Here is a 15962-nt window from a genome sequence, read left to right on the forward strand (position 1 = left end):
AAAATCACATATTCCTTACAAGTATGCTTCATCTTCCATGTGTCATATACCAAATTACTCATCCCAAGATATGTTCTGAAAGCAATCTACATTATGTGTCATTGGATAAACTAACACAATAATTCTATCATTTATTTAGGTCCCAGGTGATGACTATGAAAATTCACCAAAGCTAAGTGCATTGCATCAGGTAAGAATCCAGCAGGCCTGGGCTCAAGTTTCAAACAGTCATTCAAACAATACTTCCATGATAAATTATTATGTGCTGTGCCCACAACATTTGGGTAAACTTTGTTGTAAAATCCCAGAGAACAATAGGGCCACACTCTCACTTGACAAAAATGACTGGTAGTGTCTTTAACCTGAGAATCACCGTGCCTTTCTAGTGACCTCAGCAGGGTTTTTTAGCTCAGTCCATTGGATGCCTGGTTTGTGATGTGAAGTGATGCCAACAGTGTGGGTTCAATTCCCACGGCAACTGAGGTTACCATAATGATCCCATGTTCTTGACCATGTCCCTTGCCTGATGTGTGGTGACCTTCAGGTTAAACTGCTACTAGTAATCTGTTCCTAATGAGAGAACATCCCCATGGTCTTCTGGGGCCAGGGTGAATTGAATTGAATTTACTGTCATGTGTACTGAGGCACAGTGAAAAGCTTTGTCTTGTGAGCAATACAGGCTGATCACAAAGTTAAGTAGCATAGATAAAGAAATAATAGGTAAACAGCAGCAAAAACAAAAACACAGGTACAGGTGAATCTTAAGAGTTTGTGAGTCCATTCAGTATTCTAACAACAGTAGGTACCAGTAGTAACTAAGAAACCGGCTGGTGCGTGTGTTCATGCTTCTGTACTTTCTCCCCGATGGTAGAGGTTGTAGAAAAACATTGCCAGGGTGGGATGGATCTTTGAGAATGCTGGTGGCCTTTCCTTGACAGCGGGCCTGGTAGATGGATTCTATAGATGGGAGGTTGGCTTTTGTGATTATCTGAGCTGAGTTCACCACCCTCTGTAACCGTCTCCGATCTTGAATGGTACAGTTGCCATACCAGGTAGTGATACGTCCAGACAGAATGCTGTTGATGGCGCACCTATAAAAGTTGGTAAGGGTATTCACCATCATACCAAATTTCCTCAGCTGTCTGAGGAAGAAGAGACATTGTTGAGCCTTTGTAACCAGTGCGTCCACATGAAGAGTCCTAGAATGTGTGTGGTGGATGTCCACTACCAGAAGCTTGACACTCTTCACTCGTTCCACTTCTGTGCTGTTAATGTGTAGGGGGGCATGAGTAACATCCCGCTGAAAGTCAAATCTACCTAAATTTTGTTGTGACAATTGAAGCCTGTGATGAATAGGGTTGTCCACCTCTTGGGTTACCTTGTTGGGAATTTAAGAGTTAGTTTTGATTTCAATTGGGGGAAAGAGGAAATTCTATCTCTGGTCATGTACTGAGACAGAGTTTGGTTCTACAATAATGCACGGTGATCAGAGACAATTCTGCAATTCTATATTTAGTTCCTGGAACCAATAAGATGTATGAGAGTCAAATTAACTTCTTGGCTTTGGCTTTAGCTTTGCTCATGTTAGAATAATACCCCAGCACCATGGGAGACTGCTATTTTGGTCCATTTTAATCTGAAACATATTGCATATTTTTAGACAAAAATTTGGGTTGCCTTGGCAGAAATTTTCACCGTGTCAGGATCTGCTCAAAATAATGCAAGGTCATTTGAAATGTTACATTTTGGCTTGCTGATGGTCCAACGAAACACAGAATGATTGTGAGCAGCGTTTAGACGTATATCAGATGCTGACATGGATGAGTAACTTCTTAAACCACGATGGCACAGTGGTTAGCATTGCTGTCTCACAGCCCTAGGGCCTCAGGTTTGATTCCAGCCTCGGGTGGAGTTTGCACATTCTCCCTGTGTCTGCGTGGGTTTCCTCCGGGTGTTCTGGTTTCCTCCCACAGTCCAAAGATGTGCAGGTCAGGTGAATTGGCCATGTTAAATTGCCCATTGTGTTAGGTGCATTAGTCAGAGGGAAATGGGTCAGGGTGGGTTGCTCTTCGGAGGGTCGGTGTGGACTGGTTGGGCTGAAGGGCCTGTTTCCACAATGTAGGGAATCTAATCCAAAAATTACAATTTGATTGAGGTTAATAGTTTGCATCTATCTGAAGTTAAAGCTTTATCTGTGTCAGGATAGCCCATGCAGGGTGTAACAGATTGGGCTGCATTCTGCTCAGTAGGTAGCATCTTCCCATCAAACAGAAGGCATAATCTCCACGGTCTCCCAATGGGTTACCTACAGCCATGTTCAGTTAAAACAGGTAGCCACTTACCCTGCTGCCAACTCCTCAAACTAGCATCAATGCAAAACAAAATATTTAATGAATTGTTTATGCCTCAATATAGTAAGTTAAAAGCCATGTATTTATATTTTATCTTTGATGATCTTAGTATACCTGAATGCACTTCACAATTATCTACCTTCTTTTGAAGTGCAGTCATTGTCCTAATTTTTGAAATCAATGGAAGAGATAGATGATCAAATGAATGGCCAGGTCACAAGAGAAGCTCCCTTGCTCTTGTTTGATAGCTGAATAGTTCTACGACATATTTTAATCCATCTCAAGGCTCGCTGTCTTCTCTTCAATTTCAGGTTTCATGATGTATCACATGGCATTATCATATTATATGATTTATTGTTCAATCTGATGATATCTTCATAATGAAAGTTGTTACTGCAGTGTTTGGAACAAAGTCAGCCATGTGGATCTCATAGAATATGAATTCCCTGATTGGGGCTGTTAACCCTGTTCAATCAGGGAGTCCTGGCTGACAGATAGAAACAGGCATGTCAGAGGTTTTGTTCACTGTAGGAGCTGGCTCTGTGCTAGTTGGGTCAGTGTCACACACTATGCTCATATAAATAAAGGGTGACTGCGTACAGGATACCGGCCTTCATGGAGTTATTTCAGTGACAACCAAATGAAGAAGGTGAATGACTTTCCTCTTTTAAACTCTTTCTCATTTGAGTGCAGTAAATGTTTTTATTCTTTTCTTAGCATGTAACTGGTAAAACTTGACAAACCAGATCAGCAATGGAGAGCCAATGCTAAAGCTTTCTTTAGCAAGAGAGAAATTTTATTACAATTAAATTGAGAAAAGTAAGAAAACATGACACAGAAACATAGCTAATAAAGGTTAAAACTGGATAGGATGGAGAAAGTGACGATCTGTTTAGAAACATATAAGCATTTGCAGTTTAAAGTTTTTATAAAGTCCTTGATTCGTGAGACTGAAACCTGAGTCTCAGTGGTTAACTGTTGTCCTGCTTTCTCAAGAGATACAAAACTTGCAGATAATTTTGATTTCTCAGTGAGTGATTGTTTTCCATGTTGGTTTATCACTGATGCTGGTTTCTGAGATTAAGAGAAAGAATGAGAGACAGCAGGGAGATGAACCTTTTTGTATCCTCAATATGGGGCATATTCATGCAAATGGGAGTAAAGGAAGAGACACAAATTTCTTAATACTTCACTGAATTTCAGTGTCTGTTGATTAAAATGCTAACTCAACCACACATATATTTGGCATATTGTATTCAAGTTGCCTGAGCTTGTCAGCTAGTTGCCATTTTAGGAAAGTCAGATGTTATAATCAAATGATGAAAGTTGAATATTGATAGTCTGTTTTCAGAATGATTACAAAACAGAACATTATTAGTTATTTAATTTTTTAAGAAATGCTGAGTATTTCCCAATATCTATTAAAAGTGAATGATATTAGGTTAGTTTAGAGAATTATCTTGCTATGCCTGAAGGAATTGTAGCAATTGAGTCATGGCTTTGTGTAACAATCCATGAGCTGTTTTGCAATGAATTTTATGCAGTTTGTTTTGATTAATTGCAAATGCTGATTGAAAACAAGTTTCTTCCCCTTGATTCTGTAGCTAAGCAATAATGTGCTTCAAATCAAATGTTAATCAGAACTTCAATTTTTTGCATGCCTTATGTTACATCTTGCTACAGAAGATTCACAAATCACGTGCTGGTGAGACATGAATATTTTAAAAACAAGTTATAGATAGTTGTTGGAACATAATTTTCAAACATATGGAGTGCAAAAGTGATTTCAATATTCAGAGACCGTGCCTTTCCTTACCTGGTTAGCAATCCTCTCCAAAGAGCCTGAGGAGCTTTGGGGAGAAGCTGGGAATTCCACATCTTTCATTGTCTCAGATAATAATCACCCAACAAACCTGAAAACTATAATCAGACATAGTTCAATTCAAGTGTCATTAACAACTAGGGAGGTTTTGCTTATATATTTGTTTTGCATTCATTCTGGTTTTTCTGGTTTTTATTATTATTACATTTACCATGCAATTGTACCCCACCAGTTGTTATTCCGCATTTGTTACTTTCAAAGTTATTTATGTATCTGCCTGTCTTCATGGTGGTATTTTCGCCTGTAAAGATTGTGGCTTTGAAACCCATGACAGGTATTTAAACACATATTCCTTTGAATGTGGCATCAAACAAGGGCTCTCCTCAGATGGGCATAAAAGTTCACATGGTGTGGGAAGAGCAGAAGGAGTAGAGCAAGGAATTTCTCTTTTCCCAACAGTAATGTAGCCACAAATCCACCAAAAGCACATTTAACTAGTCAGCTATCTTTTTGCTGTTTGCTTGATTTTGGTCATACATTTTTCTAAACAACAATGTTTACAATTCAAAAGTAATTCATTGGGTGTGAAGTATTTTGGAACAATCTGAGGATGGAAAACATGCTTTATAAGTATAATTTCCCTCTTCTTTTCTTCTTGGCATAAGTGAGAGAATAGCTTTAGGCAACTTAGTAGCGAGCTCTTTCTTCAACAGTTGCAGTCCATGTGCTGTAGGTTCACCCACAAATACCTTTAGGGAGGAAATTCCAGGATTTGAACCCAGCAACAGTGAGGAAATAGTGACATATTTCCAAATCACGATGGTGAGTGACTTGGTGGGGAACTTGCAGATGGTGGTGTTCCTACATTTTAAGTTAAAAATCACACAACGCCAGGTTATAGTTCAACAGGTTTAATTGGAAGTACTAGCTTTGAGCACTGCTCCTTCATCAGGTGGTAGTGGCTGGTTGTTGTGTGATTTTTAACTTTGTACACCCCAGTCCAACACCGGCATCTCTAAATCATTCCTATGTATTGGCTGTCCTTTCTCTTTCAAGATGAAAGTGGTCGTGGGTTTGGAAGGTGCTGTCTCATGATGTTTGGTGAATTTCTGCAGTATAATTTGTAGATAGTACACACTGATACTACTGAGTGTCAGTGATGGAGGAAGTGCAACTTTGTGGTGTCAATCAAGCGACTGCTTTGTCCTGGATAGTGTCAAGCTTCTTGTTGGAGCTACACCCATCCAGGCAAGTGGTGAGTATTCCATCACACTCCTTACTTGTGCCTTGTAGATGAAGGACAGTGAGTCAGAGGATGAGTTACTCACAAGTCAGGATTGTGATGGAATACTGCTCACTTGCCCGGATGGGTGCAGATCCAAGAACATTCAAGAAGCTTGACACTATCCAGGAATAGGTAGCCTGCTTGATTAGCACCACGTCCATAATCATCCATTCCCTCCATCACCGACACTCATTGGCAGTAGTTACTTGCCGCAATATTCCTAGCCTCTGACTTGCTCACTTAGCCACTCTGCTTATGTAAGGAGTCCAATTCAGTTTCAGATCAATGGTCACCCCAAATATATTGAAGTGGGGTTTCAGTGATGGTAACACCATTGAATGTCAAAGGATGGTAGTTAGATTATCTCTTATTGGAGATAATCATTCCTAGCATTTGTATGGCACCAATGTTACAAGTAACAAATGTCCCTAATGTATCTGACTCTATTACCACTGCTGCCAGTGCATTCCATGTACCCACCACTCTCTGAGTTACTTGTCAACCCAAGCCTGAATTTTGTCCAGATTTTGTTACATTTGAACATGAACTGCTTCAGTATCTGAACATTGTGTGATTATTGGTGAACATCCCCATTCTGACCTTAATATGGTGTGGAAGATCATTGATGAAACAGCTGAAGATGATTGGACCTTGGACACTACACTGAGGACCTCCTACAGAATCCTGAAGCTGAGATGACTGATCTCCAACATCCACAAACATTTTCCTGTGTGCCAGGTATGACTTCAGCCAGAGGAGAGTTTACCCGCAATACCCATTGATTCTAATTTGGCTAGGGCTCCTTGATGCCACACCAGGTGTAATGTGGCCTTGGCGTCAAGGGCTGGAGCTCTCACCTCCCCTCTGGAATTCAGCTGTTCTGTAGATGTTTGAACCAAGGTTGTAATGTGGTCAGGAGATGAGTGGCCCTGACAGAACCCAAACTGGGCATCACTAAAGAAGTTATTAGAACATAGAACATAAAACAGTACAGCAAAGTACAAGCCCTTCGGCTGTCTATGTTGTGCTGGCCTTTTATCCTACTCTAAGATCAGACTAACTAACCTACATACATACCCTTCATTGTACTAACTTCCATGTGCCTATCCAAGAGTCACTTAAATGTCCCTAATGTATCTGACTCTACTACCACTGCTGGCAGTGCATTCCACACACACATCACTCTCTGAGTAAAGAACCAATCTCTGACATCACCCCTAAGCCTTCCTCCAATCACCTTAAAATTATGGCCTCTTGTGATAGCCATTTCTGCTCTGGGAAAAATGTCACCGACTATCCACTCTATCTATGCCTCTCAACATCTTGTATACCTCTATCAAATCACCTCTCATCCTTCTTCACTCCAATGAGAAAAGCCCTAGCTCACTCAACCTTCTTCATAAGACATGCCCTCCAGTCCAGGCAGCATCTTGGTAAATCTCCTTTGCACCCTCTCCAAAGCTTCCACAACTTTCTGATAATGAGGTGACCAGAACTGAACACAATACCCCAAGTATGGTCTAACCAGAACTTTATAGAGCTGCAGCAAACTGGCTGTTAAACTCAATCTCCTTGCTAATGAAAGCCAACACACCATGCACCTTCTTAACAACCCAATCAATCTGGGTGGCAAGTTCGAGAGATCTATGGACATGGACCCCAAGAGCCCTCTGTGCCTCAACACTGCCAAGAATCCTGCTTTTAACCTTGTATTGTGCATTCAAATTCAATCTTCCAAAGTGAATGATTTGGGAAACACACCAGGTCTGACAATATCTGTAAAGAAAAAAATCTTTCTTTTACTAATTGTGTTCTTCATCCAAGTTATCACGCTGACTCAGTCTTTCACTCTGACACTCCTAAAGTGACTGTACTGCCTGTCCTGACCATGGTCAACTCTTGGTCTGGATTCCTTTCACCCATTTCTCTGCAACTGGTCGATGAGGTTATCAAGGTTTTCCAATCTTCCCTCTAAATTTAATCTATTCTTGAAATGGTGATACTGGTCAGCTTTCATTGATTGTCCATCCCCGAGTGAAGAGTTTATAGAATGTTCAACAGGAGTTAGTGACTGAAGCAGAGACAAGGGCTGCCTTATGAACAGGTCAGGAATGGGTGAGAAAGATATGGAAAGCGTGAATTTATTGATTAGGGCCATTCTGCCTGCAGGTGATCCATGATCTGTCTCCTAATTGAAATTTCCGTGTCGGTAAAGAGAACTTTGTGAGCGTAAGAAATCCTGATGCTATGTTGAACTTCATTGTTGCTTCATACAAAGGTTAATACAGCACCCTTTTAAAAGCAGAATAGAATTGCTCCAACAAATGAGAATTGGTGAACATGTGGTGCTGATTTTTTCAACAGCTATTTTAGAAGGAATTTCTATGATTGATGGCATATAACCTTAGGCATGTATAAACAAGAATTAACTTGAATAACAGTATAATATAGATTAATTGTCAACCTGCCTCTTACATCTGTTCTGGAAAGTATAACTGGTGCCTACAGTGCTGTAATGAGTTTCTTTTTGGCGTTGTCAAGGTAGCTGCTGCTTTATAGGAAAATTAATGTAGAAATGTTGATGCATTGATGTCATACTATTGATGGAAAAATTTTGTTGCAGCAAAAACCAAGTCTATTGGAAGGAATTAAATGTCCAAGATTTTAAAATCAGTGCAAACCACATTTCTGATAATGGATTTGTCATGAGGTTAATGTACAAACAGCTTGGAACATGTCTGAGTTGAAAAATGGACCTAGTTGCTTCACAAAATCATCTCCCTAATCCTCTCCTAAACCCATGCTCTGTGCTGTAGACAGAATTGTGAGATCACTGTGTGGAAAATGAAAACATTGTCTAGGAAGTAAAGGCAAAATTGAGGTGAAAGTTGCATGAAGGCAATAATAAGAATGCTGTACACTTCAATTAGTGACTTCAATAGCATATTTATAAGAATTAGATTAGATTTCCTATAGTGTGGAAACAGGCCCTTCAGCCCAACCAGTCCACACTGACCCTCCAAAGAGTAAACCATCCAGTCCCATTTCCCTCTCACTAATGCACCTAACACTATGGACAATCTAGCATGGCCAATTCACCTGACCTGCGCATCTTTGGACTGTGGGAGGAAACCGGAGCACCCGAAGGAATCCCAGGCAGACACAGGGAGAATGTGCAACCTCCACACAGACAGTCACCTGAGGCTGGAATAAAACCTGGGACTCTGGTGCTTTGATGCAGCACTGTTAACCACTGAGCCACAGTGCCGCCCAAAATGAAGGTAAAGTGTCATTTTTTTGGCTCTGACTTCTATTTTAATCCATGGTAATGGAAGAAGTCTTTTCTCACTGCATGCTTAAAAGTTCCAACGTCAACCCAATGGGAACAGCTACAAAGTAGAGAAGCCAGTCCCTACCCTCATCAAGCAGATGGGAATGGCTGATGTTTTACATGTGAAAATGAAAGGTCTTACTTGTTAAGTCAATACCGTTCCAATGAATTTGTGTTAATCTATAGTCAGCTCCCAATGATGCAGTTAAGTGTTTTTCCAAAGGCCAAAGAGCTAGCAGTTTGGATGTGCAAATTTAAAGGTTTGGAAGATTGTGGGCTTAAATTCCCATGTGCAATGCTGGCAGAGATGTTCATTGGTTGCACAGTTTTCAAGCTTATCTCAATATCCTTCACTGGCAAGGAATAAGAATTGCAAAAACCTAAACAATTTATTCTGCATGAAATAAGAATTGAACAGGCGTTGAATTAGAGATGTGTTTCAGGAAATGTTGACTGGACATCACATTTTGGGTCACAATTGACAACAGAGCTACAATATCTGCACAAATGTTCACTTCTGTTCCACAAATTTAGATGAAGGCCCACATACATGTCAATGATTTTCTAACTGAATTGAGCCATTAGTATCAGGTACAGTTGGCTTATCAGAAACAAGCTAAGGCACTGCCAATACCTTGTTCACTTGTCATACGAAAAGACAATTATATGGGTGTAGTAACACTGATGGAAGGAAGCAGCAAGTCTACAGGAAGGGGTCTGAGTGTGTGAGGTAACTAACTATCTGTCCAAACCTTAGTTATTACTAAGGAAGCATGGTCCAAACTTGAGCCTGATGTAAGTATTTTGATGTGTTGGCATACAACATAATGAGGAATACAGAGTGTTCCTGCACCGAACTGCATTTGACCTTGAAGTCCCAATGGCAAATATACTTTCTTTTAGCATTGACCATAAGAAGCTTTTGTATAATTCAGATTCACCTCCATGAGTCAGAACATCTACCATGCAGATTTCTGTTTGACATTTTGAGGGCCTCAATCCTGTAACAAGCAGGGTAGAGAAGGAGAAAGCAGTGGATGTAATATATTTGGATCTTCAGAATGTGTTTGTTAAGACACATACATTAAGCTATTTAATATGGTAAGTGCCTATAGTGTTGGAGGTTGTATATTAGCATGGATAGGATTTGCTAACTAATAGAAGACAGAGAGTTGGGATGGGAGTAGGTGTGGCAGGGGCATTTGCAAGCTGGGACCATTTAACTAGTGGAGTGCCACAGGGATCAGTGCTGGGGCCACAATGAATTATAATACATTAGATTACTTACAGTGTGGAAACAGGCCCTTCGGCCCAACAAGTCCACACCAACCCTCTGAAGAGCAACCCACCCAGACCTGTTCCCCTACATTTACCCCTTCACTAACACTATGGGCAATTTAGCATGACCAATTTACCTAACCTGCATATTTTTGGACTGTGGGAGGAAACCGGAGCATCCGGAGGAAGCCCACACAAACACGGGAGAATGTGCAAACTCCACACAAGCAGTTGCCTGAGGCGGGAACTGAACCACAATGCCATCGTGGGTAAGACTTAGTTAATATTTATTAAGACTTGAGTAAGGAAAATGAATGCATTACTGGCAAGTTTATGGTTGACACAAACATATTGAATGGGCAAGAGTTGAGAATGACTTCAAACGTTTGTAGTGGGATACAGTTAGGTTAAGCAAGTGAGCATAAAATTTGACAGATGCAATGTAATGTGGGAAAATATGGGGTTATGCATTTTGGCAGGAAGAATAGAGGAACAAAATTTTGTTTAAATGGAGAACCACTACAGAAAGCTACAGTACAGAGGGATTTAGGAATATCTGTGAATAAATCTCAAAAAACTAGCACACCTGCTCAACAGGTAATAGGGAAGGCAAATGAAATGTTGTGTTTTATTTCAAAGTAAATGGAGCTAAAATGATACAAGACAAGTCAGACCACAGCTGGAATAATGAAAAGGTTTGGTCCCCTTGTCTGCAGAAAGACACACTGTCATTGGAGACAATTCAGAGAAGGTTCTCTCAGATGGTCCAAGAATTGAGGGACTGGTTTAAGAGAGGCTGAGTTTTTTGGGCCTGTGCTCTTTGGAGTTTAGTAGAAGGAGAGGTCAGCTGTTTGAAATATGTACGTTTCTTAGGGGACTTATTCGGGTAGATGTGGGAAGATAGTTTCCCCTTGTGTGGGAGTCTAGGACCAGAGGGCATAACTTCAGAGTAAGAGGTCACACATTTCAGATGGCGATGAGGAGGAATTCCCTGTCTGAGGTTAGTGAATCTGTGGAATTATTTACTACAGAAGGCTATAGAGGCTGACTCATTAAATACATTCAAAATGGGACACACAGAATTTTAATTGGTAAGGGAATGAAGGGTTTTGTAGAAAAAGCAGAAAAGTGGAATTGAGGCTTATCAGATCAGCTACAATCTCATTAGGTGGCAGAGCAGGCTCGATGGGGAGAGTGTGCTCCATGGGGAGAGTGTGCTCCATGGGGAGGGTGGGCTCCATGGGGAGGGCGGGCTCGATGCGGAGAGCGGGCTCGATGTGTAGAGCAGACTCGATGGGGAGAGCGGTTTTGAAGGGAAGAGCGGGCTCGAAGGGCAGGTTGGGCTCCATGGGGAGAGCGGGCTCGATGGGGAGAATGAACTCCATGGGGAGGGCGGGCTCCATGGGGAGGGCGGGCTCGATGGCTAGAGCGCGTTTGATGGGGAGAGCGGGCTCCATGGGCAGAACAGGCTCCATGGGGAGGGCGGGCTCATTGGGGAGGGCGGGCTCCATAGGGAGAGCAGGTTTGATGGGCAGAGCGGGCTCCATGGGGAGAGCAGGCTCCATGGGCTGAATGACTGATTTTTGCTCCAACATCCCATGGTCTTACAATCTGTAGTTGTTCCAGAAAATCCTCAAATACAGCTTTCTTTGTGAATGTTCAACCTTTTACATTTTGAATTCTTTTCAATCTGATCATCCAGTCACTGTATTGCAGATACAAAAATGTGCTGATAGTTACAGGAAACTCACTAACATCTTGAGTAGGCTACATGTTGGATGATTTACAGTCAGTGACATCAGAGGTTTCTTAAGGCCAATTGATGTGCAATGAGGCATTGACCACCACCTCACCCTTTTCCTGTAAGATAGTTGTGATTCTTGATCCATTCCTGTATCTCATTATGGACTTGGCTTGACACTAAATATCCAATGGAGAAACTGAGGACTGCAGATGCTGGAGATCAGAGCTGAAAATGTGTTGCTGGAAAAGCGCAGCAGGTCAGGATTCCTGAAGAAGGGCTCATGCCCGAAACGTCGATTCTCCTGCTCCTTGGATGCTGCCTGAGCTGCTGCACTTTTCCAGCAACACATTTTCAGCTCTAAATATCCAATGGGCAGCAGAAGTTGTAAGTTTCATTTTGGCATTTACCATTTTACTTTGGCAATTGCAGATTTTATTTTCTCTGAGCTATGAGAAATGTTGACAGTTCTTGCTGTGGAATTAATCCAAAAGTATCACTTCAAGTTATAATTGTAATTTAATCTATTTTTATTTCACGAGTTAACAATACAATTCTTTACTCCTTGCAGAAAGTTCCTAATTGTAACATTACTTGATTAGGGTTGATAATTTAAGTATATTTGGTGGCATAATAAAAGTGTGCAGCCAGACATGTGTTTTACTGCGTTGAACCTTGTGGGTTTTTTTTGGAGCATTTTGAAGTTGTCAGTGAAGCTAGGTGAATTGGTCTTTGGAGGGTGTGGTTTCATTTTATTGGAACTGACTCAACTAAATAGCTATTTTCCCAGTAGACTCCATGAAATGAAGCTTAGTTAACAATACAAGCTTTGTACTAATCTTAACACTATGTCCATTTTTGCTGGAGGCTGCAACATTTACTAGGGAATGATTTCGATTGTAGCTGTGCATCCCGGAATATCTGACCCTGGCCTGAGTTTAGCTTTGACTTTTGAGCCTAAGACTAACCTCATACAAACTTCCAAACAAATTTTTTACAAACGTTTTTAAGCTTCCAACTTGTTAATCGAAATCTGAAAGAGCAGTCTTCTAGTGTATTGTATGTTCACGTTAATAAGTTTATGTAACAATACAAGCATAGAAACATGGAAAATAGGAACAGGAGTAGGCCATTCAAACTTGCTATGCCATCCAACATTATCAAGGCTGATCATCCTACGCTGTACACTGTTCTCACTTTCTCCTCATGCCCGTTGTTCCCTTTATCCTAAAGAAACAGAGAGCAGTGAAAATATAAAAGAAACACTGCTGGACATCATATTGGGCCAGGCAGCATCCACGGAGAGAGAGCAAGCTGACATTTCAAATCCAGATAACTCTTCATCAGAGCTGAAAGTGAGGAGGGGCAGAATTGATGCTGTAGGTGGGTGGAGTACTGGGGGAGGAAGGGTGTTGATCATTCAGATTAAGTGTTTGGAAAGGGAGAATGGCAGAACAATGGTGCGTCTAACGGCCAGACAAGAATAGACAGTCCCACTGGGCGGGGTTGGAGGGGAGAGAGAACAGGGTGACAGCTAATGTAATAGGTAAGGAACGGGAAGGAATGGGCTCACAATTTGATGGTGTTGAACTCCATATTGAGCCCAGAAGGTTGTAAATTGCTTAGTTTGAAAATGAGGTACTGCTCCTGCAGTTTGTGCTGTGATTCACTGGAAAGTGACTGGCTACAGCTTTGCTGAACACCCCCAGTCTGTGCACAATCAGTAGCCCTACCTTCCCATGGCCGGTCACTTTAACACAGCATCCTGCCCATGTACCCACTTGTCTGTCCTTGACGTGCTGCAATGTTCCAGTGAATCACAGCACAAACTGCAGGAGCAGCACCTCATTTTCAAACTTAACACTTTATTACCTTCTGGGCTCATTATGGAGTTCAACACCTTCAAATTGTGAGCCCATTCCTTCCTGTTCATTTGGCTTTACTTGTTACATTATCTGTCACTTTGTTCTCTCTCCCCTCCACCCCCGGCCTAGTGGGACTGTGTATTCTTGTCTGGCCGTTAGACGCACCATTGTTCTGCTATTCTCCCATTCTGAACCCTTGATCTGAACTATCAACAGCCTTTCTCCCCCAGCACTCCAACCCCACCCCTCTCACGAGAGCATAAATGTTGCTCCTTCCACACTTCACTTCAACTCTGATGAAGAGTCATCCAGATTTGAAGTGTTAGTTTGGTCTCTCTCCATGGATGCTGCCTGACCCACTGTGATTGCCAGAATTTTTCATTTTCCGTTCAGATTCGAACATCTGCAAGAATTTGGAACTGTATTGCAGTGTTAGCCTCAAAAATGCTGTAATCAAAGCAGACCACTAACGGTTAGTTGTGACGGTCATTGAACATGACAATGCCGTATTGAAGCAAAGTGGACATTTATATGTCTGGTGTATAACACAGCCTGCATTGACTGTGAGATAACTGTACAACCTTAATTGAATGTTGCAAACACCCATTCGTTTCCTGCTTATAATTGAGGTCCAGAAAAGTAGTGAAGCATTAGGAGATGGCAAAACAACATGGAAGCAGAATATTATTGATATTAAGGACCCTCTCCCAAATATTGGGCCTTCACCATCAACTGGGGACTGAGGGACTGGAGCCATGGACTGTCACCGTCGGGCTGGGGACTGAGAGACTGGGACCATGGACTGTCACCGTCGGGCTGGGGACTGAGAGACTGGGACCATGGACTGTCACCGTTGGGCTGGGGACTGAGAGACCATGACCATGGACTGTCACCGTTGGGCTGGGGACTGAGAGACCGGGACCATGGACTGTCACCGTTGGGCTGGGGACTGAGAGACCGGGACCATGGACTGTCACCGTCGGGCTGGGGACTGAGAGACCGGGACCATGGAATCCGATATGAAGTTTTAAGAGCCAGTCGTCACCCTGGAGTCCCTGACTGGCAGTGGGCAATGATTCTCGTTTGTTGAATGTGTCCAAAGTAGTTCAAGTTGATAGTTTCATTCATCAGTTGACATATATCTAAAGTCGTTTAGCCTAATAAATTAGCTTTATGTCAAAGTTGATGTGTCTTCTTGTAATCACTTTGATCACACCTTAAAGAATCTATTTAGCATTTCCAGACTAGCATTTCATGTATCTATCTCCTTGAAAACATTCAATATTTTGGCCTCAATTGCTTTCTGTAGCAAAGAATTCCAAATGCTCACCACTCTCCAGGTGATGAAACTGCTCCTCATCTCAATCTTAAATGTCTACCCTATACCCTTAGATTGTGGCTCCTGTTCCAGACTGCCTGCTCATAGGGAACATTCTGCCAATATTTGCCTTGTCTCGTCCTGTAGAATTTTATAATAAGATCCTGTCAATCTTCTAGACTCCAGTGAATATGATCGTGACTGATCAAGTGTCTCCTCAAATATCAGTCCAGCCCTATTGGGAATCATTCTGGCAAATCTTCATCCACTCCCTTCATAACCAGATCATAACTCCTCAGGTAAGGAGACTAAAACTAGATAAAATATTGATGGATATGGTCTCACCAAGGCCCTGTACAATTGCAGCAAGACAATCCTGCTCCTCTGCTCAAATCCTCATAAGGAAGTGTTTTACATCTGATGATGTACTTCTGAGTTTGGTAATTATCGGGCAACACAGTAGACAATCTGTATACAGTGGACTTCCACAGACAACAATGACCAATCAATGGCTGTAATCTTCCCTTGCAAGATGTACACAGCATGATGACTTCATTGAAGAATCCAGTTCTCACCATCAAGAAAAACTTATGCAATTAAGTTCTCCTTTCTGAGATGGAGAGATCAAATTCTTGACATCAGATAGTGAGAAGCCTATTAGCATATATTTGCATATCATTAATTGCAATCTCCCTCTTAACTTCCCCTTCTTGATTAACTCAACACCTCAAAAACTCAACACTGAAGATTAAGTGGCTACCTGCTGAGCCTGATCTTCAGAACTGAGCCTAAGTCAGACCACAGCTCTGCTGGAAATCTTCCTTGTCCTTATTTTACATGGAACAGCTTCATCTGCACCAGATGCCTCCATAATCAAAGACAATAATCCATCCACAGACTGGGTGATGGTAATGTATCAGCCTCAGAATATCAGGTTGCAAGTCACTGACCAGATTCATTGGCTTCGAGAT

Source organism: Chiloscyllium punctatum, chromosome 49, assembly GCF_047496795.1.
Source record: "Chiloscyllium punctatum isolate Juve2018m chromosome 49, sChiPun1.3, whole genome shotgun sequence".
In the NCBI taxonomy this organism is placed as follows: domain Eukaryota; kingdom Metazoa; phylum Chordata; class Chondrichthyes; order Orectolobiformes; family Hemiscylliidae; genus Chiloscyllium; species Chiloscyllium punctatum.